This window comes from Leiobunum rupestre, chromosome 4 (assembly GCF_980474605.1).
Source record: "Leiobunum rupestre chromosome 4, qqLeiRupe1.1.hap1, whole genome shotgun sequence".
Classification (NCBI taxonomy): Eukaryota; Metazoa; Arthropoda; class Arachnida; order Opiliones; family Sclerosomatidae; genus Leiobunum; species Leiobunum rupestre.
The window spans coordinates 23991945-24017453 of record NC_143387.1 but is presented as its reverse complement, the minus strand read 5'-3'; the positions used below and the strand labels follow the sequence as shown (position 1 = coordinate 24017453).

At 37.7% G+C, this 25509-nt stretch overlaps 1 protein-coding gene across 1 annotated transcript in view; it reads left to right on the top strand.

Annotated features, from left to right (window-relative positions):
* Window positions 1-11490: 11490 nt before the first annotated feature.
* The window catches only part of LOC149947225 (maltase A2-like), a 53116-nt gene continuing 39097 nt past the window's right edge, over window positions 11491-25509 (top strand). Inside the window, exon 1 of the mRNA XM_090170856.1 lies at window positions 11491-11744. The gene's annotated coding sequence lies outside the window, so the exon portion shown is untranslated. The remainder of the gene's footprint in view (window positions 11745-25509) is intronic.

Sequence of the window (25509 nt, the reverse complement as noted above, 5' to 3'; positions counted from 1 at the left end):
GCCGGGAATGTCAGCTCGAGGTACGCCCGTTTGTTACCTATTTATGTACATTATTCTACTCGTTGCGTTATGGAATTGGCGTACGTTTCGCCAAAGCTCCTCATCCAAAGATTTATCTAGCTTCACTTCAAATTTTTACGCTCTTAGTTTTGTTAATAAAGTCCTTCATTTCACCAGATACGCTTTATTTGACCGGTTGCTGGGGTACTTTGACGCGCGTTGATTAGTAGCCCAGAACTCTTTTATTATAAATTACTTAATAATGCATGGATAAATAAAATTTTTACCACCCACTATCTAAAGTGTTTCATTAATTCACGTTAATTATAAAGAGCATTCGGGCGTTGCTTTACGATTCTCTTAATTCATACTGGCGTCCAATTTCGAATGAGTGACCTTCGTTAAAATCTCGGTAGCCATCGTAAGTCAGCCTAAAGCGCCTTAGTACATAAATGGTTAAGGTGAAACCCTGCGAATGCTTAGTTACGGCTTCTGACACTGAATGGGTACGAGCGCACTCCGATTCGGGCTGTATTGCATTAGGGCATTACTTAAATTCTGTTTAACTAGATGCCAAGAGCCTGTAAGCGTTTGAAACTTTTAAGTAATTCCAATCTACACCGAATAAAAATAAAGAAACACGTTGATGAAATATGCGAGGGGCAGCTCACTCCAATGATTATTAGGACACCATGGTAGGATTAAATCATAATAAAGATTAGATTAAAATTGAATCTGTAGCTTTAGCTGTACAAAGATTAAATCATGATTAAATTTTTAATCATGATTATTAGGAGACCCTGTAACAAAGTAATCTGCCCCTTGGAAATATGGCTAAATTGTACCATTTAAATAAAATAAATTTAAAAATATTGTTTGTAAAAAATTCAATCCCTCTTGATCCTACTCGCATATTTATTTAACAAAATAAACGATTTTTAACCTTCAAATTCCAATTTCAAATTCGAAAATTACTTCGACCCCGCTGGGAGTAGTAGCGTACTCCTGTAATCCCAAGCGTCTGGGAGGCAGAGTTTGTGGATGGCCGTTAGAGGAAGACCACCAATCCCCCAACGGGTGGTCGGAATACTTCCGCCACGGGTGTCCTCACCCCTGTCACCACGTATCCCCCCGTTGGCGTGGCCGATACAAATATCTCGCCCTGATTAATCAAATGGACGAGAGGACTGAATTGTCCTACAAGTCACAATCGACTAAAAATAAATAAAATACTTCGACCCCTTAGTAAAGTGACCGGAAAAATTTCGGCCCAGGCCGTGGCAATTCGCCCACCTGCTCTGAAATGAGGCAATTTTATTATCCAAATTCAATTTTCGATCCCGATAGTCAACACTTAATGCACGATACCCTATTTATATTTTACGTAATTTATATTATACGTTATGAGGATTTATAAGATACGTTGGGATAAGAGGATTGAATTCCAGAAGGTAAAGAAGCCGCTTTTCAGATTAAAATGACACGATCTATAAGTCATTTCACTTTAACGCTAAATATACCCAAGCTCGTTTATCCCGTAAGCGCACTGACTACTGAGTCCTAGCTCTTTTTAACTTCAATCGTTGAAATAGTTTGGAAATAGCCGAATACGAGCTCTTAGCGGATACGGAGCGAACCTTTGAGATTTCCAACTAAATCCCCGCGATCCGTTTAGAATGATTCTACCGTAATTCCCCAAGATTTAGGGCCAGTGTCATTTGCGTCCCCGAGAGAAATCGACAATTTCAATGTCTTCGATAAAATTTGACGATTTGGTATATATTTCGATAACCGGCCACGGGCAGTGTTGGGCATTTTCGTCAAAGAGCCGCTCAGCTCACTCACCGCTCGCACTCTCTAGCCTAATATCCGCTCACGCTCACGCATTTTTGAGTAGTAAAATCGGCGCTCCTCTCTTTTTTGAGCAGAAAAATTGGTGCTCCTCTCTTTTCAATCTTTTTTGAGCGGAAAAATTGGCGCTTCTTTCTTTCGCTCTTTTAAGAGCCGTAAAATAAGCACTCCTCTCTTTTCGTTTTTATTTGAGCGGTAAAATCAGCGCTCCTCTTTTTTAGCCCTTTTTTGAGCGGTTAGATCGGCGCTCCTTTCTTTCGTTCTTTTTTGAGCGGTAAAATCGGTGCTCCTCTCTTTCCGTTTTTTTTCAGGGGTAAAATCGGCGCTCCTCTTTTTTAGCCCTTTTTTGAGCGGTTAGATCGGCGCTCCTTTCTTTCGTTCTTTTTTGAGCGGTAAAATCGGTGCTCCTCTCTTTCCGTTTTTTTTCAGGGGTAAAATCAGCGCTCCTCTTTTTTAGCCCTTTTTTGAGCGGTTAGATCGGCGCTCCTTTCTTTCGTTCTTTTTTGAGCGGTAAAATCGGTGCTCCTCTCTTTCCGTTTTTTTTCAGGGGTAAAATCGGCGCTCCTCTTTTTTAGCCCTTTTTTGAGCGGTAAAATTGGCGCTCCTCTCTTTTCACTCTTTTTTGAGCGGTTAGATCACCGCTCATTTCTTTCGCTCTTTTTTGAGCGGTTAAATCGGCGCTCCTCTTTTTTAGCCCTTTTTTGAGCGGTAAAATCGGCGCTCCTCTTTTTTAGCCCTTTTTTAAGCGGTATAATTGGCACTCCTCTCTTTTCACTCTTTTTTGAGCGGTTAGATCGCCGCTCCTTTCTTTCGCTCTTTTTTGAGCGGTTAAATCGGCGCTCCTCTTTTTTAGCCCTTTTTTGAGCGGTAAAATTGGCGCTCCTCTCTTTTCACTCTTTTTTGAGAGGTTAGATCGCCGCTCCTTTCTTTCGCTCTTTTTTGAGCGGTAAAATCGGTACTCCTCTCTTTCAGTTTTTTTTTAAGCGGTAAAATCGGCGCTCCTCTTTTTTAGCCCTTTTTAAGCGGTAAAATCATCGCTCCTCTTTTTTAGCTCTTTTTTGAGCGCTGAAATTTGCGCTCCTCTCATATTCATTTCGCGCTCTTTAAAAAAAAACATTTTCCCGCTCAATTCCGCTCATAATAACAAAAGCGCTGCTCACATTGAGAGGAGCGGTGCCCATCACTGGCCACGGGACGGCGCTCTTTCGCGAAATGTATCCTTTCTCCACTTTTACACCGCTGCTGAGGGAAAGGAAATGGCCGGCTCCGAAGAAGCGGACGAGGGGGGGACAATAGTAAGTTCTTTAGAATGGATCTTTAATTTCGTCAATTTGAAATGGAGCGTTAAGGCTCTTCCACATCATCTATATTTGGCCGTCGCACTTGGACGATTTCCTTTTCGCTCGCCGGGGAATATATTTATCTCTTCTGCTCGTTGCGAGCGGAGTGAATAGGACCTATAGTCGCGTGCCAGCTTGTCTCTTCAACTTCCTCGAGCTCTTTCCTCTCCTTTTCTAGAAGCTTATTTGCTCACCATTTTGTATACTGCCGCGAAATAATTTGGAAATTTTTTCCATTTGAAGTCAAAACTTTCGCCTGTTTGCCGACGTTTCCTACTTTAGCTATAAAAGCTACGCTTCGTAATATCATAAGTCACGTAATCACTCGTAAGTACGTCTCCGCGTAACATTTCCATACACAAAAATTCAACGAGACCTTGTTTCACACGAAAAAATCCGATAAGCGGACCCAAAAATGACAAAATTCTTATAATAGGTGTTTCCATAAAATGAAACCATTCAGAAATTAAAATATGAAATATCTATATTGACTCGAGCCATAACTATAGCTAGTGACGTAGACGAAACATTAACACGTGACCTCCCGTATTTTATAGAAACACCTATCTTTGCGCTATTGAAAAGGTTACCTTGGAAACAAATTCACGTGATCGCGATCGCACGAGCTAAATCACAGCTAGTAACGCGCGAGGAGTTCCGCAAGTTTTCAAAATCCGTTTACCATCAGTAAAGTGGATGAGGAGCGTTTCGTCATATATTTGTAAGTGACGTAACTAACGTCATACACCGTGAACAAGGTTTCAAGAAAGAAAATGCATTTATGGCATACTTATGAGTGATTATGTTACATATGGTAATATTGAGGTAGGGTTTGAGTGGTTGGAGATCGCCTTGCTATGGAATATCCCCTGCGAAAATTAACCGAATATTTCTTGAGCCTCTTATCGTATTTATGAAAACCAGAATACTGTAGTAGCAGCTATAGACTCTGTTTTCGTGATTCCCGCGAGATATTCTCCGCCTACACGAGAAAGAATTTACCATTAGAAGAACTATTGATTTAAAATGTTGAAATATTCTTAGAGGATATGTAATAGGCTTTTATAAAAATAATTATGGCTTTCACCGAAGAGCGTATGAATTCATCCATAGGTTTAGACTGCCCGATTTCAAGCCATACGTAAAAAAAAATAACAGTCAGGCAGGTTTAGCGACTTTCTCTAAAAACCTATTGATATATTTTCAGAAAATGTTTTGAAAACAATTTTAAAGCAAAAGATTTTTGAATATCGTGTTCATTTTTGGCCACCCTTCCAAGCAGTGTGATTCATTCCATTAAAAGTGAGTTAGTGGTAACTGAAACCAGTTTGAGAAGATCAAATACTCAATAAAGGGTATCGGTTTCATACCTCAGGATCGATCCATTTTGAAATTTATCATTTCCATAAGCATGGGGATCTATTGAAATCCAACAAAACCGTTACGATAAATAAATACAGCTTATATAATATTTCAACAGATATAAAATCTATTAATTAATTAAATAATCTTAACTAAATAATAAAGATATTAGACGCGACTGATAGGTGATCAATCTTTTTAAAATATGGGTTTGACGATCTTTTGGTGAATCAATTCAATTGACAATCAAAAGTGTTATCAATTCGATTAACATCAAGGTTTGAATAATTCAGTAGCATATTCTTACACGAATAAATATTTTTATGAAATTTTGCGTGCCCTAGGAACATCATTGGTACATTTTCAGTATTACTTTAAGCATAAGTAACTTAATAGAATAAATTTGACACTTCCTATGGGTTTAACGGTCATTTTTCAACGATACCGTTTTTCGACACTGAAAGTTTCGTCCAGCTCCGAATTGGACTCCCAACCGAATTGAGTAGTGTATTATCATGGGCAAACTACAACAGGACTCGCAATTTCATACTAAGCTCCCATAGAGTATTTCTCTACGAACTGTCGCGCTATTCGACTGGAGCGCTACCGTGCGGAATTCGCGAGAGTTAAAAATCTGGTACAAAAAGGCGAGTATCTCCCTAGCCTGATTTACGAGTCTATAAATAATTTTTTAGCTATGGCCCCGAAAAAATGTTATTTGAAGAATAATGCCCATTTTCATGGAAAATTTAGCTTTACTAATGAAGTTAATATTACGTCTTGAGCTGTACTCTTTCTATTGAATATCCATTCGATATTATGTAAGCCTTTTAGAAGATTCATTACGAGGGCTATTTTGTCCCGCCTCTAGTTTTTTAACCGTTTCGCAAAGATTAGATTGAAATATAATCTCAAGAATATCTGATATTCAAACATTCTTATCATATTGGGTAATAAAATAGATTAGTATAACTTAACATGAAAATTCGGCGTTAATTTTACCTTTCAATAATCTAATCTCCAACTCCATGGACGCTGCCATCTTGTCCGAAATTTTTAACTTCAAAGAGCTTCACTAGATGGCTCTGCCCATCACGTAAAATTTCAACGCGACATTTGGAAGACGACGTTTTTAGGCTTACATTACGAGTCCTGTAGTAGTTTGCCCATGGTATTATCGTCCTTGGCAGTGGTGTATATACCCTTGGGCATATTTAGACTCTTAAGGACTATATACTTAGAACTAAACCTTGGTTTCGCCAAATATTTGAAAGCCAGTTCGGTGAATTTTTTTTTGCTAATTGTCATACTTATTGGTATTATATTACTTACGGTCTAAGTAAATATAAAGGAATTTTCTTGGCTCGTATCAGTCGTGTCTTCGGGAAATAGTTTTTGTCGAAGGGCGGGCGGACAAGATATCACTCTTTCTCCGGAGGGACACGACGAAATAAGCTTTTAAACCAATAGCTCTACCAACGTAAAACCGGCGGGAATTTAAAGACTAAAGCGATTTCGAAACTACACGGTCTTCCTCTTTCTACCCTCGCATTTTTATCTCTCGTAAAGATGGTTAACGGGTGACGAAATTATAGTGTTTCGTTTTTGGCCCAACAAGTTCAGCTCGTAGGTTGGCTGTAATTCCCCGTCAAATACGTGGAATCAGACATGCCTGTAAAATATTTTTTAGAAATAAAGACCAGCATTATGAGAGAACGACGAACCTTTGCTAACATCGAAAGCAAACATCAAGTAAGTTAGTGTTTTCGAAAATCATTGTGGATTTGCAGTATGAATATTCTTTATATAGAATCTGAAATTTGGTAACTAATTTATGAACTTAAAGACTCGAAAAAGTAAAAATGTTAAACTAAATATTTTCTTGTGTTAAAACGAAGTTGTTTATCTAACCTCTTCTGTTTTTACTTGATCAGCGCTCGATCGATTCGCTCTTTGGGAAATAAATTCGAAGTAAATAGAAGTAAAAAAGTAATCGTCCTCTTAAAACTGACAATTTTTAAACTCTATACGCGTGGGCATAGTCACGCGCAGTCGTATTTTAGCCAGGCTGGGAATTGAAGCTATATATATTCTACTAAAGGTAAATTTATCTTAAACGACGGCGCGGATAGTCCACCGGTCTATATTGACATCTCGATTATTCGTCGGACATTGGGCGTCGGTGTATATAGGGCAAAGTGTAAAAGGGTTGGTCTCTCTCTCGCCTTTAATCCGTTCTTTAGCTTTTCTTTATGGCGGGCCAGTTCGCGCGGAGGAGACGTTTTGCATTTTCGCTCGGCTGTTTTTACGGGCGCCCTTTCTGGAATTGATTTCCCAGCCAACTCCTGACCAATTCCTAACCTCAGCTGCGCCTCCGACGCTTAAATAGTTTTCTTTTCGTGGAGATTTAAGTTCCGCTTTCCCTCCTTTCGTCGAGAGACTGCTGCTGGAGATTTTCGAGACACTTTACCGTCTAGAATCCCCTTTTACGCTCGCGAACCCGAAATTGTCCCCTTCCTAACTTCTACTCCGGGCAGCTCGCCTTTCCTCCTCAATCAAAAATATAAATCCTACTTTGTCCCCGGCCTATATAGAAAAATATCCTACACTTTTTGGCCAGCATAGTTTTCAAACTTTGTTTTTTGACCTTTCTATTTTCTAGTTAAGTCCTCGAGTAAATTTCTATTTGAACTGTTCCGTGGGGTTTCTAATCTGTTACATTGATTATTCAATTTAATCATGAATGTATTCGTTTCTACTACTAATTATTGTTAGAAAAATATATCTACCTCTACAAAATCAGTTGATATTTATAAATTTGCTGTTAATATTTGCCTATTTTCAATTATTCAAAAAGATGAGTGTTAAAATATTAAAATTTACGAAATAAATTTCACGTTAAGCCTTGGTATTGAAACTAGCCAAGTTACAAAACGTTGCCTTCAAAATAATGTCAGTTTTCGTGTTCGATACTGCTGTATGTTTTATAATTTTGCTTATTTTTAGTGAAAGTGATTTCTTAAATGATCGCGTGTTTTTGAAATTCGGCTTAACATGTCATAGGGGGCCGTGCCGAGGCATAGGACCTACGCATTATAATTGTTTTTTAGCTGCAAATTGATGTCGCTAAAGAAGCTTATTTTATTGGGTATGACGTCAATCATTATTTTGACTGATACAATTTTGGAATATAATTAAAAACGCAAATTACGTTAATTGTTCACTCATTAAATGTTTTTAGGATTATTAAAAAGCATTTCAAATTATGACCATATGATATATCACATTTTACTTTAACCTTGAATTCTTAAAAAAGAGATTCCTAGACATACAATGGGTTTGGGAGTAGTAAGTCTCGGTATATTCCTAGAAGTATGACGGGTTTCTAAGATGGGTTTTTGGAATAGTTGGTACTAGTAGTTCTCGAATATTCCTAGATTTGATGATGCGTTTGGTAAATTAGACGCGCTGAGATAGGCCAATTTTGATAAATGCAGCCGTGCTTGCGCTAAATAGACTAGAATTTTCATCCTTTTTAAGGTCGCTCTATCAACCCCTCCTCTTCCCTTTCGAAATTCCCTCATCGATGGACATCAATAAAGAAGAATTTTGTTTCAAAAAATTATTTCCGCCTTGCTTGTAAAGACCCGATAAAAAGCTTCAGTAAAAATATTTAAAAAAAAAAGTGGGTAAAGAGAACAAAAAAATCATCAAAATCGTATTTTTCATTGAAGCAAAACCCAAAAAAAGACGAGGCAACGTCCTGGATCCGGTCGTCCTTGGAATGACGGCGGAGATGGACGAAAGAAGCGGATCTGAGCTTCCAAAGAATTTCATTTCCGTTTTTTTTCTCCACTGCGAATATTAATTTCAATTTCCTTCAGTTCGAAGGCATCTTTTTCTTCCTCTTATTGAAGTTCTCGCTCTCCTTTTTTTTTGGAAGGGGTGCGACGGTATATTGGCGCAGCGAAGGGCGCAGGCTCAGCCGGCCACGGCCTCATATCAACGCAATCTTCTCGGTGCTTCTTTTCTATTCACGGATTATTGATGAGAAGAATTTTTATCGACGAACTATTTTTAATACTTTTTGTTCACTGCCTTTTAAGCAGCGGTAATACCTCGACCTTCATTTGGTCGTTGACGAATTTGGCAGGAAATTTCTTTATTCATATTATTGAAAATCGTACCGGTTTTTCGGTTTGGCAACTACGAAGGTGACCGCTTATTCAGGCTTACCGTATATTTAATTTTGATTGGTTTTTTTTCTTATTTGGGGTAAATGGTTTAATTGGAAGGCTGGTGTCCCACCCAAGAGGCCACAGTCACTAATGCGTCAATTGGATACCAAAATTAATCAAGTATTTTATTCATTTATAAGACTTAATTGATTTTGTTAAGATTAATTATTTATTTTGTTAAGATTGATTATTTATTTATTTTGTTAAGATTGATTATTTATTTATTTTGTTAAGATTGATTATTTATTTATTTTGTTAAGATTGATTATTTATTTATTTTGTTAAGATTGATTATTTATTTATTTTGTTAAGATTGATTATTTATTTATTTTGTTAAGATTGATTATTTATTTATTTTGTTAAGATTGATTATTTATTTATTTTGTTAAGATTGATTATTTATTTATTTGGTTAAGATTGATTATTTATTTATTTTGTTAAGATTGATTATTTATTTATTTTGTTAAGATTGATTATTTATTTATTTTGTTAAGATTAATATTTATTTGGTTAAATTAAACTATTTTTTCTTCATTTTTATTATTTATTTTACTTTTTACTGAGTTTTCGAGGCCAAGTTAGAGAATGAGTTATGGGCCCTGGCGTATCTCATATTAAAATTTTCATTAAAACAAAACAATACCACATGAATCTTAAACAAATTATTTAATATTAAATGAAATAATTAATACTAAATACAAAATTGATATTAAATAAATAAATACATTTTAATTTAAGTACATTGATTATTATTCAGAACATTAATTAATATTAAGTGCATCAATTAATATTAAGTACATTAATTAATGTTAAGTACACAAATGAATATTAAATAATTAATTACCTTAATCAATATTAAGTACATTAATTAACGTTAATAATTCCCTGATATTTCCAGGTTTTCTCCTGGAAATTTCCCTGATATTTCCAGGTGCTAAAACACTGTATGTTTTCGTTTAATCGAAAACACTGTATGTTTTCGTTTAATCGAAAAAAATTATATCATTATTAAGGCGCTTCCAGACTCAAACGAATTTCCCTGATATATCCAGGTTTTGGTTAAATATTTAAAATTTCCCTGATATTTCCCTGATATTTTTGGAAAGAATTTGTTTCACTGATATTTCCAGGTTTTCCAGGTTCTCCAGGTTTGTATGAACCCAGTAATTTAACCTAAATTTTGTTTAACTAAATTAATAAATCTTAATTAAATAATAAGGATCTCGCACGTGACTTATATAAGTTTGACTCGATTTTGGTGGGTCATTTCAATGGCCACTCCAAACGTGTCATCAATGCGATAGTGGCGTCCGTCGAATGGACGCATTCTGCCACTTCATTGTCTATCATCACAATGTCGTCGTCTCTAATTATTGACAAGTCGTGTCTCACTACATCAAGTCCCCGCTCCCAATTGTCCAAATCCTGGCTTTACCAAATGTTTCCTCTATTTCATTGTTATAGCAACAGCACTAACAGTACAAATTAGCGAGAATTAGAAAGTAAATAGTCAATAAAAAACGTTTACATCGAGGTTTAAATAACAACTTCCAATTACGTAGCTAATTACAATTCGTTACTGAATTTTATTATTTTTTAATTTAAATTTTAAATAGTTTGCCAAAACATTTCTTAATCTAATATTTATAATAACCGTTTCATTATCGTTTTAACATATTTGGTCTATCCTACACTGTCTATAGACTAATTTTAAATCAAGTATCAAGCATATTTGAACATTTGTAGGAAAAGAGCCTTTATTATGGAACTTTAATAATATATTATAGCATGAATATATCTAGCTATGAATATACAAAAGCAATAGCCTCTCTAACCTCCCGCTAAAATTTGGGTTGGGCTTATCTAGTCACGTGATCAATAATGTCTGCTCCGACCGAGTGAGGAGCATGCCGTCATTTCCTTCAGTCTCCTGATTGGCTGAAAACGCGTCACTGGTCTCGAAAGTTGCCACCCAAATCAAATCGACATGATAGAAGGGCTATATCGTAGGGTTGGATATTCATAGCTAGATATATTCATGATTATAGCCATACATTATAAATAATATAACCTTACTAGAGAAGTATTCATTTCATTGTATATTAATATTATTCGCTCGAAACATCTGCCTTCGCAGACTCCCGCCAAAGGTTTTCAAATTAAGAGAAAAGAATAATTTAGAACAAAATAAATAAGAAAATATCTTTATGCCGTCAATGTTTTTCATATTTGAACGTTAGGGGAAGTAATTGTGGTGAATTCTGAATTTCTGAGTAACTAGGCGGGAAATTCAAGCTCATCGAATATTGCCTCAAACCCGCGAAGGTATACGGGTTTAATTTTTAACTCGTAAGAGATAGCGTATAGGTTGAGCGATCCGTTAGAGGATCGAATGATACCAGGAGACGCGTGATGACTTTTGTACCTTCATCCTTTTAAACTAAAAGCACTATCGGTGTCCCTGAGTATTTCAAGCTCCCCATGCCCCTACCTTTTTTAAAAAAAATCGTAACATTTGGGAGTGTTCTTTAGCTCCGTTTCTCGTCGGCGCGCTTAAAGCCTTCTCCATCGCCCCCCTGAGAGGAGGCCTTCTCCGCACAGTGGCCCCGAGTCGGAGCTTCGACGCGCATGCGCCGATCCTTCTTCCTCCGTAAAACGCAGTCCGAAGGGGCCCTTCCTGGCAGACTGAGACTCGCAGTCGGATCTGGATGCGGAAGCCACATCGCCGACGCTGCGGACACTCTCTCCTGCTCTGATCTACAAAACGTCGACGCAAAGTCTCATTCGAAGAAGACCAGCCACGAAACGAGACTTTTTTTATCCGCATTTTGTGTGACAATTTTTCCGCTCGCGCTGCATTCGCAGTCTCCGCGAAATCCGTAAAATTGGTGTTTTCAAGAGCTCTACTCTCTCGCTGTTCGGGGACAGCCCTTCGCGAGTTACGGCTAAAAGGGTGAGTTTCATCTTTGACTATCTCGCGTTGCGTGCTTCCCTTTTTTCAACGCGCTTAAAGATACGATCATTCGCGTATAATTAGGGTGACATATTAAATTATTAGCCCAATAGTTTTAGTCTTTGATAGGAACTGTATTTAAAAAAAATTCCCAATTATTTTTCTTAACATTTTTTTTTGTACTGCAAAGAGTAAATTCGGTAGATAGATTAAGAAAATTAGAAAAGGTTGCTTTAGACTTAGTTTTTTTGCACACTTGTAAACGCTGTCTTTGCCCGTTATTTTGCTACGAACTTAATATCTCGATTGGTTAAATAGGTTTTTCCCCTAATAATGATGACCATCAAAGCAAAAACTATTGTTTTTTACTCTGTTTTAAATTTTCCCCCTTTTTGATTCTAATCCCGTCGCATTCACAGTTCTGTAATTGATATACCTGTACTCTAGACTTAAGAGCAGTGAGTTTGAATAAATAAAAAAAAACACTGTTCTAATCCCAATCTTACATAAATTCAATCAAATACATTTTGATTTGTAAAATGGACTATAGTTGTAAAATTCAAATATTTCAACTAAATTTCCTACATACATAGTATAATTTAAAAACTAAATAAATATCATAACTTACGTATTACAGTTAATACAAGGTCTGAAATTTAAATACAAGATAATTTTGAGGTATCAGGGGATTTTATCTAATGCGCTTTTTTTAAGGACTTGATTTAATTCACCGAAAATCTGATAGAATTTATTCATAATCTAGGAGACACGTAAATTTAGGAATAATTTGTGAACATGTTGGCTTTGATGTTTTATATAACGCCGTGAAAGCCCGCTCATTACTTAATTTAAAATTTATGTTCTCTACAGAATAATCAAATTAATGGATTTTACATTAGACTTTAACATATTCCTTAATTGCAGACGCGAGTAATGTGTCTAGCTGAAAATACGTCGGTTTTCCCTACGAGAACCACTGCCACTTATGCTAATTTTAATATCCAAAGTAGGTATGTTTTCCAAATATTTGCTAACTTGAATAATATTCCATTTATTTGCGTAAGAATTAGGCGCGGACGTCCTTTGAGACTTTCTTTGAAATCGATTACGTAAACATGTTATATAATTTCGGCTATTTCGATATTTCAGAATAAACATTTGCCGGCCAAGATCGTTTTTAAGATTTTATCACGGTTCTATGAGGTGGAAATTTAATTATTTGGTTATTTACAACCAATCTATAATTAAATTTTGTCCGACAGCTGGTAAAAACATTTTATAAATTTATAGTGGAAATTATATGATAATTTACTCTAAGAATATATATATATATATATATATATTGTACTTGACAACTATACCGAAAGTTTGATATACACAACTTTGAGTTAGAAACCTTTATTTTCATTTCGTCTGTTACTCTGGTTATTCGTGTAAAGAATTTTCAACTACTCTACCAAGACGCTATTTGGCCATTACAGTTCTGTCGTTCTTTACGAAAAGACTTGATCCAATATCCAATTACTTTGGATCCCACTGGAATCAAGATATTTTTGGTTGGATCAATTCTTTTGGATCAAATTGAACTTCATATATGGTTAATTTTATCAAATTGAACTTCATATATTGTTAATTTTATCAAATTGAACTTCATATATTGTTAATTTTATCAAATTGAACTTCATATATTGTTATTTTTATCAAATTGAACTTAATATATTGTAATTGGCTCAAATCAAACTTCGTATATTGTAATTGAATCAAATATAACACATTTTATTTAATGTTGGAAACCAATTTTATCGACCAATTTTGTCAGAGCTATCAGTGTCGTATCCAGGAGTTCTAAAGGAAAGACTCGAGTTAAAATTTGACTATACCGTCACACTCACCCCAAAATCCGCCATTGCAAACTTGGGGCAACGGTAAAGCCTTGTTTTCATTTCTTCCATTTGACCTAAAACTTTATTTTTTTTATGAAAGCCCACTCTTACCATCGAGGCATTTCCCCCCAGAGTGGCCTCGCACTTATGGAATATATCGGGGCAGGGGAGGGGGGCTTTAAAGGGCAGCTTAGGAGAAAAACACCGCGCCAAATTCCGCATTTAGGAATATCTCCGTTTCCATAAAAGTGTAGAGACAGCAAAGTGACTGTAAATAAGAATTTTCACGGATAAAAGGATCTTTGGAGAAAGAAAAAAAGGACGCAACGTCGCTGGTAGAAAACCTTAAACGCGTTCCGGCGTTTATTTGCAAGCCGTTTAGGATAGTTGACAGGTTCTTCGCCGGATTCTATCGGATCCACTTTTTTCTTCGAGTTGTTTTTCTTAGCTCCCTTATTACCCCTGCGAGAAACAGGTCGGGGTGAGAAGAGAATTCGCAAAAGCATCACGGCTTTTCCGCAGTCTGCCAGTACCACCACTATCACCACCGTGTATACCTTTTCCCTCCAAATTGAACGGATCAAGGAAGGGGAACAAAAATAAAACCCACCAAGTTCCTCCCTTATTTGGTGCTTGTGTTGGCGCCTCTTAGAACGTCCTCTCCTTTTCCCTCTTTCTTGGCTCTCTTTCTCGATCGATCCTTCGGCTAAATTTTTGTCTCTGGATCCGCATCCTCATTGAACGGAGAGAGAGAGAGCGTGGGTACAGGTAAAAGAGATGAAGCCCCTTGTCCTCCTCGTTACAGCGCTCCCCTCTTGCCCTTCCTACCAAGCTGGGCGCGCTCTTATTCCTCTCTGGGGTACTTTACGTAGCCCTTCTAATATAAGGAGCGAGGCTATTGGGTTATCCAATTAGATCATTTGATTATTAGATTGGTTTATCCCGAAATGAATTAAGCTTACCTCGGTACCGCTATACTTTTTATCCTTAATGATAACCGTCGTTAAAAAGAAAGTATGCCCAACGATCTTGACTTTTTTCCTTTAACTCGCTGAAAAACGTATAAAATCGTGAGGCCACGACATATTTTTATATCGGTTTCCTTAATTGCATAAAGAAAAGTACGCTTTTTTTGCGTTCATACACCACTTGAATTCTTTTCCGCCTTTATCTCGACTAAAAATATTATTCATTCCATGTATTGTTGGTGAGTCATAGGTATCGAGTATTCCTAGTCGCTTAGGGTTGTAGATCTCCAATATTTCTATCCGTGAGATGGGTTTGGGGTAATGGATCTTTCTAGACGTTTGTTGGGCTTACTAGATATCGAATGTTCTTAGACGGATGATGGGTTGGCGAGTAGTAGGTTTAGATTATTTCTAAAAGTATGCCGGGTTTTTGGAGTAATACATATCTAATATTCCTAGATCCAAGATCGATTTTGGGAAAATAGGTTTTGGAATAGTATTATATAGATGGGTTTGGGAGTAGTAGATCTAAAGTATTCCTAGACGTATAATGTGTTGGGGAGGCATAAGGTTTCTTGCGTATTAGGCCAAGATTTCTCATAGACTTATGATGAGTTTGGTAATGATAGGTATCGAGTATGATGGGTTTGGTAGTATATTCCTAAATGCATGGACACTGGGTTTGGGAGTAGAAAGTTTTAAGTATTCCTAGACGTTTGGTGCGGTTTGGTAGTGGAAGGTTTCGAGTATTCCTTATCACAAATGACACGTATTTCGAAATGGTAAAATACCCACTAGAAAGCGATATTAATTTCTAAGCAATGGTCTTCGCAATTTAACACGCTGTCCACTTCACCGTCATTTTGGCGAAGAAGTGAGGGTGACATTTCAATTTGGAGCAGTCAGAAGCACGCCATCTCGAGGTAGAAGCGTTACAACCCGAGATTTTAAGCAAACACGTCTTCGAGAGGGCCAACAAAACTGCGAGTCGTCGCTGTTTCGTGGTGGTTGCGCCTAACGAATTGAAAGATATCTCCCTCGTACGTCTTCTTAAGCTGGCGAAGAAAGAAAAAGGAAAAAAGCAACCCCGCCAGCTTAAGGTTCGGCTGTCAAAATCATTGCCTCGCACTTTGGCCGATCAAACAGGCGTATACGGGGGGATGACCGCTTCTCCATATCTCTTTCTCTCTCTTCGTTTCCTCCCGCTGACTATCCGTGGCCAGCGTCGCTCGATTTTTCCGCGCTTCGGCCGCCACTGTCCGTCAACGACATTGATCTCTTTATGGGGGCTTCCAGTTTGGCATTTGGGCCGATATGGCCGGAGAGACGCGGCGCTCCCATCCGGCTGGCGCCGCGGATTAGGCTTAGAGAGGCCCGCACCGCCTCCCGCTATAGGCCGCAGTCTTAAGTCCCGGCTTCCGTGGCAGTTGGCCTATACTCCGGAGCTTCCAATCTAGATCGAACGGCCCTAATTCCGGCTTATTCAGCGAGCCAACGCGGCCTACTGTACCGGTTTATTTCTCTATATTGATTCTTGTCGAGAACGTTCTAATTAAGGATACGCACCCGTCGCTGTTTGAATAGCGCCGCTCATGTTGACATAACTCCGTTACGCGATACGACAAACCAGTAAATCCTAGTCGAATGGGCTTGTTAGGAAACCCAATACTGCAGCGTACGCCTGACCTTCCGGAATCGACATAGTTGTCATCGGTAAATGTTTAACTTTCCACGCTTTAGATATTAATATTGGAATAAAAGATTTCCCACGCTCTTTGCTTCCGAAAAAAATAACATTGTTACGGATAAATTTGTTTATTCAAAACTTTATTGATATAACTATATTTTCGAAATCAGTTCGGAGACCTTGGCAAAAATGGACAAATTTGTACTTTTCTTAAAATAATATTTAAATTAATCTAACGCTTGAGGAGATTAATGGAAGCTTTATAATTAATCACGCTAAATTTTGTTGAAATGGGAATTTAAGCCATGATATCTTAGGTGCTTTTAAAGCGGGTGATGGATTTGTTGAGAAAACTCGAAGGTGGGAAAAGATAGATGACCTCTTCTTAGCCACATCGGCCCAAAATTTGTATCTGAATAAATTCGTTTTATTTGGGCGGCTCGTTAATTTAAGTCCAACTCTCGAAACGGGGCGAATGACACCCCGGAGTCTGAAGATCAAACGTGGCACCTCCGAAACGTATATCGTCTTTAAGAGGAGATACTCTTCCTTCTCCTTTAGCCAAACTGACTTTGGACTAAAACTAATAACAGAGAGGAGGTACCAATTACGGCCTGAGAGGTTCAAAGCGAGAGGGTGAAAGGGCCTCGGAGAGAGGGACAGGCCTAAGGAGCGAGAAGACGGTTTCATTAGGAAGATGAAGAATATGGGCCGCTTTGGTTTCTCCTCCTCGGAGATTCCGTCTTCTCTCGCCAACCCGGGCCACGATTTGAAGGAGGCTGGGTCAGGTGTTCCATCGTGGAAGAGCGGACGCAAGCGGCGTTCCAGGGGTTATTATCATCCCTCCCTCCCCCTCCGTTCTTCTCCTTCGTCTTATACTTAATGAGCCGAGAAAGCGGTGTCTGGAACGACGTAGGCCCCAACTCCGAGGGAAGGACTTTGCCAATAAGATCGGCTCTGGATAAATTGCATCGAGCAATATTGTCAGCCTCCCCATCGCATCAATTTTTCCTCTCTTTCGGGTTCCCCTCCCCCTCCCCCCGTTTCGCGTCTTTCTCTTTATAGCAATCATAACCCCCCCCCCCCCCCCGCGCGCGGGCTAACGGCCCCTGTCGGAATAATGCCTGTTCACTCTTCGGCTGATAAAAAGAGACAAAACGCTGTGACGCGCTTTCAACCCTTACCCCGCTACGTCATTCTGGTCCCCAACCGCCGCCTTCGTTGAGATTCTCCATATTGGCTCCGCTGGCCAAGATTCGGAGTGGCTAAGCATCCCACTTTATGAACGCGAACGTAAAGGCTTCTTCGCTCGTTCGTAGACACGTCGTCGAGCTAACTTGGCAGGGCTGTCGTACCGAAAATCGTCGAAACTTTTTATACGACTTTCTAATTTCTGTAAGCGTCGTCCTTCCTTATTACTCTGAATATTATTCGTTAAGGTACGTCTCACGTCGTACGTATGTATTTCGGCACGTCACCTGCTCCTCGCGGAAAGCGCCCCTACCCTTACCATTTGAAAGGATTTTTCTGGATGAAAGCCAACTTTAAAGGGAAGCTAGTACGTGGAAGCGTAAGTCTATAGATACGTAAGTGTGACAGTTAGTTGAAACAATTACTCACATCCAGGGTTGGCAAAAACATGTGGGGAAAACTAGTAAAAACCAGAAAAACATGTGGGGAAAACTAGTAAAAACCGGAAAAACATGTGGGGAAAACTAGTAAAAACCAGAAAAACATGTGGGGAAAACTAGTAAAAACCAGAAAAACATGTGGGGAAAACTAGTAAAAACCAGAAAAACATGTGGGGAAAACTAGTAAAAACCGGAAAAACATGTGGGGAAAACTAGTAAAAACCAGAAAAACATGTGGGGAAAACTAGTAAAAACCAGAAAAACATGTGGGGAAAACTAGTAAAAACCGGAAAAACATGTGGGGAAAACTAGTAAAAACCGGAAAAACATGTGGGGAAAACTAGTAAAAACCAGAAAAACATGTGGGGAAAACTAGTAAAAACCAGAAAAACATGTGGGGAAAACTAGTAAAAACCGGAAAAACATGTGGGGAAAACTAGTAAAAACCAGAAAAACATGTGGGGAAAACTAGTAAAAACCGGAAAAACATGTGGGGAAAACTAGTAAAAACCAGAAAAACATGTGGGGAAAACTAGTAAAAACCAGAAAAACATGTGGGGAAAACTAGTAAAAACCGGAAAAACATGTGGGGAAAACTAGTAAAAACCGGAAAAACATGTGGGGAAAACTAGTAAAAACCGGAAAAACATGTGGGGAAAACTAGTAAAAACCAGAAAAACATGTGGGGAAAACTAGTAAAAACCAGAAAAACATGTGGGGAAAACTAGTAAAAACCAGAAAAACATGTGGGGAAAACTAGTAAAAACCGGAAAAACATGTGGGGAAAACTAGTAAAAACCAGAAAAACATGTGGGGAAAACTAGTAAAAACCAGAAAAACATGTGGGGAAAACTAGTAAAAACCAGAAAAACATGTGGGGAAAACTAGTAAAAACCAGAAAAACATGTGGGGAAAACTAGTAAAAACCGGAAAAACATGTGGGGAAAACTAGTAAAAACCAGAAAAACATGTGGGGAAAACTAGTAAAAACCAGAAAAACATGTGGGGAAAACTAGTAAAAACCGGAAAAACATGTGGGGAAAACTAGTAAAAACCAGAAAAACATGTGGGGAAAACTAGTAAAAACCAGAAAAACATGTGGGGAAAACTAGTAAAAACCGGAAAAACATGTGGGGAAAACTAGTAAAAACCAGAAAAACATGTGGGGAAAACTAGTAAAAACCAGAAAAACATGTGGGGAAAACTAGTAAAAACCAGAAAAACATGTGGGGAAAACTAGTAAAAACCGGAAAAACATGTGGGGAAAACTAGTAAAAACCAGAAAAACATGTGGGGAAAACTAGTAAAAACCAGAAAAACATGTGGGGAAAACTAGTAAAAACCAGAAAAACATGTGGGGAAAACTAGTAAAAACCGGAAAAACATGTGGGGAAAACTAGTAAAAACCAGAAAAACATGTGGGGAAAACTAGTAAAAACCAGAAAAACATGTGGGGAAAACTAGTAAAAACCGGAAAAACATGTGGGGAAAACTAGTAAAAACCGGAAAAACATGTGGGGAAAACTAGTAAAAACCGGAAAAACATGTGGGGAAAACTAGTAAAAACCAGAAAAACATGTGGGGAAAACTAGTAAAAACCAGAAAAACATGTGGGGAAAACTAGTAAAAACCGGAAAAACATGTGGGGAAAACTAGTAAAAACCAGAAAAACATGTGGGGAAAACTAGTAAAAACCAGAAAAACATGTGGGGAAAACTAGTAAAAACCAGAAAAACATGTGGGGAAAACTAGTAAAAACCGGAAAAACATGTGGGGAAAACTAGTAAAAACCAGAAAAACATGTGGGGAAAACTAGTAAAAACCAGAAAAACATGTGGGGAAAACTAGTAAAAACCAGAAAAACATGTGGGGAAAACTAGTAAAAACCGGAAAAACATGTGGGGAAAACTAGTAAAAACCAGAAAAACATGTGGGGAAAACTAGTAAAAACCGGAAAAACATGTGGGGAAAACTAGTAAAAACCGGAAAAACATGTGGGGAAAACTAGTAAAAACCGGAAAAACATGTGGGGAAAACTAGTAAAAACCGGAAAAACATGTGGGGAAAACTAGTAAAAACCAGAAAAACATGTGGGGAAAACTAGTAAAAACCAGAAAAACATGTGGGGAAAACTAGTAAAAACCAGAAAAACATGTGGGGAAAACTAGTAAAAACCGGAAAAACATGTGGGGAAAACTAGTAAAAACCAGAAAAACATGTGGGGAAAACTAGTAAAAACCAGAAAAACATGTGGGGAAAACTAGTAAAAACCAGAAAAACATGTGGGGAAAACTAGTAAAAACCGGAAAAACATGTGGGGAAAACTAGTAAAAACCAGAAAAACATGTGGGGAAAACTAGTAAAAACCAGAAAAACATGTGGGGAAAACTAGTAAAAACCAGAAAAACATGTGGGGAAAACTAGTAAAAACCGGAAAAACATGTGGGGAAAACTAGTAAAAACCAGAAAAACATGTGGGGAAAACTAGTAAAAACCAGAAAAACATGTGGGGAAAACTAGTAAAAACCGGAAAAACATGTGGGGAAAACTAGTAAAAACCAGAAAAACATGTGGGGAAAACTAGTAAAAACCAGAAAAACATGTGGGGAAAACTAGTAAAAATCAGAAAAACATGTGGGGAAAACTAGTAAAAACCGGAAAAACATGTGGGGAAAACTAGTAAAAACCGGAAAAACATGTGGGGAAAACTAGTAAAAACCGGAAAAACATGTGGGGAAAACTAGTAAAAACCAGAAAAAAATGTGGGGAAAACTAGTAAAAACCAGAAAAACATGTGGGGAAAACTAGTAAAAACCGGAAAAACATGTGGGGAAAACTAGTAAAAACCAGAAAAACATGTGGGGAAAACTAGTAAAAACCGGAAAAACATGTGGGGAAAACTAGTAAAAACCGGAAAAACATGTGGGGAAAACTAGTAAAAACCAGAAAAACATGTGGGGAAAACTAGTAAAAACCAGAAAAACATGTGGGGAAAACTAGTAAAAACCGGAAAAACATGTGGGGAAAACTAGTAAAAACCAGAAAAACATGTGGGGAAAACTAGTAAAAACCAGAAAAACATGTGGGGAAAACTAGTAAAAACCGGAAAAACATGTGGGGAAAACTAGTAAAAACCGGAAAAACATGTGGGGAAAACTAGTAAAAACCAGAAAAACATGTGGGGAAAACTAGTAAAAACCGGAAAAACATGTGGGGAAAACTAGTAAAAACCGGAAAAACATGTGGGGAAAACTAGTAAAAACCAGAAAAACATGTGGGGAAAACTAGTAAAAACCGGAAAAACATGTGGGGAAAACTAGTAAAAACCAGAAAAACATGTGGGGAAAACTAGTAAAAACCGGAAAAACATGTGGGGAAAACTAGTAAAAACCGAAAAAACATGTGGGGAAAACTAGTAAAAACCGGAAAAAATGAATGCTAAATTAATCATTGGTATATCTATTAAGAGACTAATCGTCGCCGTTAAAACAAAACCACGTATCTTTTCGGTGGCCTTTTCGAGAAAAATTGATTTTTTATTTTGCAGGGACTTGTGAAATCGCGTGTTAGGTTTTTACGTGTGAGTTAATTTTATAGTTAAATAATTTCGTTTCAATATTGACTCTTTATGAGGATTTTAATTTAAAAATATTTTGCTAAAGGGGAATTTTTAGAGATACGTGGATTTGCGTCATGAAGTGCGATAGGAGCTGAAAATAAGCAAGATACGTGCTTTTGCGCGAAATAAGCTGTGAATATCAAAGATACGTTTAAATGTTTTCTCGATTTAAAAAAATTATTTCAATTGCAACCTATTAATGTTTTTAATGTTATATACGTAAATTGGGGTGTAGAATCTAAATATGTCAAATTTGACAAAACCACATATCTCAAGTTACGTTGTTTTGTTATAACGGTGACGTAATTTGGTTATTGCAAATGGGAGAGATGAAAAAAAGGCCAGAAGAGTGAATAGAATAGAAGGATATACTGCTTTTATTATTTATTTTTTATTGAATTTTGCCATTAGAGGTGGAAAAAACCATGAAAGTACGATTTTCCACATGGTTTTCAACAGGAAAACAATAGGTGGAAAAAACCGCGGAAAAATCTAGTTTTTTTTCCACCCGGTATTTTCCACCCTGGGCAAAATTGTGCCAACCCTCTATCTATGTGTGGGGTGAAGTTGAAGTGACATTATAACCAAAAAAAAGCACCTCTTCGGAGAAAAATACTATTGAAAATATAGAAAAGGAATAGAATCTCAATGACCTACGCTAATTAAGGGTTCACGCGGAGTACTTCCGGTAATATAGATTTGAATTAACGAGGCATAAATCATTACATCACCGGAAGTTAATACGCATAAATTACCTGAGATGATTAATCGTCCGAGTTGCTATTCCCCTGTTATATTTTCCACGTAAATACGCGTCAAATTATAAATACTAGGTACGGCTCTCTGCCCCCGCTCACTGTGACGACGACACAAAGAGCACGTATTGAATCTGAATTCCAAAGGTTTATGATCATGCCATAAATGGAGCTCAGTAGAAAGTGGAAGATACGGAACTGACACACCTATTTGTTGTTATAGTTATAGACTTACGGTTGAAGAAGTTAAACAAAATTTGGCCGAAGCCGCTAATGGGGTCTATATCTGGAAAGTTAGAGTTGGCATCACTAGAGAAATGGGTTACTCCTTATCCTATTAAGAGATATTGCAAAGAGATCATTCCATTACGCACTACTAATACAAAACCGGCCTTAAATACTCCGTTTATATCAAGATTTGAAACGGTTTATCATTATTGGAATTATCGCGTTCTGATGGTGGTCGATTATGATAAAAGGAAAAATCTATTTATCTAGCTAGCCAAAATAGGGTCTTATCATCCTTAACTGACCCTTAATCGCATAGCTTTCAATTGCTTAGCGCGACAGTCCAGAGCCGCCTAGAAAATTTAGAATTTATCATCTGGCCGCGAGTTGTATACCGTAAGTAACGTAATAACCATAAGTATGACACTTCCTATTGTTTTATCTTAATTTCCTGACCGAACCTTTTTCGACACTGAAATTCTCGCCAAGCTCCGACTTGGACTCGCACTCAAACTGAGTAGCGTGTTATCGTCCTTGGTATAGTAGTATATTTCACCTTGGACATATTTAGACACTAGGGGGCTATAAACTAAATCTAGATTGCGCAATAGCTCTGAAAATCAGTTCAGTGATAATTTTTCCTAATTTACATACTTATGGTTATTATGTTACTTATGGTATAGTATTATGGTTCTAAGGAATATTAATCTTCCTTTGTTAGGGTTATATTCCCTTTAAAGAGTTTCGGCGTATCGCATAAAAGTATTTGAATAAAATTTACGAAATTAACTACGTAAATTTCAATTTCAATACTACACCGACAATAAACAGCCACGCCTCTAACATCGAGTTTGAATTTCGAAACGGATAATTACTAAAGTGCCGTGTTTTTGAAAAGGCGAAAAGGGCCGACTGCAAAGTGTATATATCATCTCTTTTTCTCCATCGTGGAGCTAAACTACACCGAGATCGATTTGCAGAGACGAGGCCGAAGTGACGGGTACGTGTCACGATGGTTTCCAGCACAAGCCGCCGAATGAAAATGCCATTACAAGCGCGTTAGGGTTTTGAGGGCTGAGCCAACCAGGACTGCCTCTTCCTGGCACTCCCAGCCTAGATAGGATAATATAAAGGCAATCAAGACGCCTTCCTCGCGAAAGCTTGAGCTATAGTGACCGAGAGAGTGTAGTGGCAAAAACTGACCGAAAGGGGTCTCTCGTTCTTAATCGTTGGCTCAACTCGAAACTCTCGGATCTATTTTTATTCGGAAAAAAGGAGAGAGTTCCATTCCTGTTCGGCCACACGCTGTCTTTGCCCTCTGTCTTTCTCGATGATTCCGAGATGTTTAACTTTCTTCGGCCACTGCAGCGAGATATCTCTCTCTTATTTGCTCCGAACAAATTATTCTTTACTGGCTAAACCCGCGATGACGTCTTTCTTCGTACATGCAACCATTTCGAAGAAAGTTCTCTACAGGGTCTTTTAAATTGATCGATCCAAGCGTTTTTCTCAAAAACGACGTGACGGAAATATGTGAAATTTTCAGGATATATACAACTCGTAGTAATCAATTGAATTTGTAAATTTCAGAAACATTTTTGTGCGTTTTAGAAAAATTATCTTTTCACCGGTAGGTCGCAGACAAAAAGTGTCAATGAGAAAGTTGAAGAGCATATTAAAAAAAGTAAGAATACAATTGTTTCGGTCAAAATACGGTTATTTTTCCACGAGTTTTGAGGGCTTGACAGAAGACAAGTTAGACGTAGGAGGCAATAGCTTCTTTTGAAACCAAAATAAGCAAATAACAAAAATGTACGTTTGTTGGTATTAAAGCTTTAGATTGGCTTGCTCAACTTGTCAATTTTTCAAGTCGCGTTTGTCAGTGAAAAAATAGGTTTTTTTGTATACAAATTCTCCTATATAGTGGTGTAAAAAATATATTTTTCTAAAAATGTGAATTTCAGAAAACGTTGAAACTTCACTAATTAGAATCATTGTCCCTCGGTGTATTTACTTAAACATAAAAATAAATTTTTTTACCGTAAGTAGTTTTTGTAAAAAATCACTTGTCCGAACAAAAAACACCCTGTGTAACTTTTTATATCGTTTTAGACCAAACGAATCCATGGTTGCGAACTGGATTCGAGATATTCAGATATTTCTTTTGGTTCAACAACGAAATTGTGGGACCCTAACCTAGACCATCTTTTCTTTTTATTTAAAAATTTCTCACGCGTTATTGGTGGATTTTAAAATTTATTTTGCGCGTGAAAATGTTAGGGTATAAAAGCAGGTAAATAAACCACAATGTAAAGGTACTGTCACGATCAAAAACTTAATTTTGAAATTGGTCAATTGAAATATCCCGTGCCGCTTATTTAATAACGCCTCGGTGGCACCTAGGAGCAACAAACGCAGCACCCCACACCAAGAAAACGCAACCCGTCAAAAGTCGTGCATTTTCTCGTGTACCATTTTCATTGGTTAGACGCTGCCGTCGGAAGGGGAAAATTCGGAAATTGTCTCCCCCCCCCCGCCCGTAAAACATTCAGCGTAAAGGCTCGTCCAATGAAATTTGTACACAACACTGCGTTAGCGTGTTTAAAGGTTAGCTGCGTTCTCCTTGTGTTTGTTGCTCCTAGGTGGCACCTTTTAATTAGCACGTGGCACCGCGCATGCTTCAAATAGAAACGCTAAAGCCCTGACTGTTTTGTAGCGCCATCTTCTGCATAGTCCGAGTAAACATTAACCTCAATGGAGGGTTGATACATTTTGGGAGTTTAAACACGTTTATTATGAGTAGATATTTGGTTATGTGGTTGTACTAAATGCAGTCGAGCCTAATTTGCTTAATATGTTTACGTTTAAAGAGATTATAACCGGCAACCGCAAATATTTTAGGGATTACCGATTTACCTCCGCAACAAATCCCTAAGCAGCGACGAAAATTTAAAAATAATGGTCAATAATGGAAAGCTTTGGGCACCACCAAAA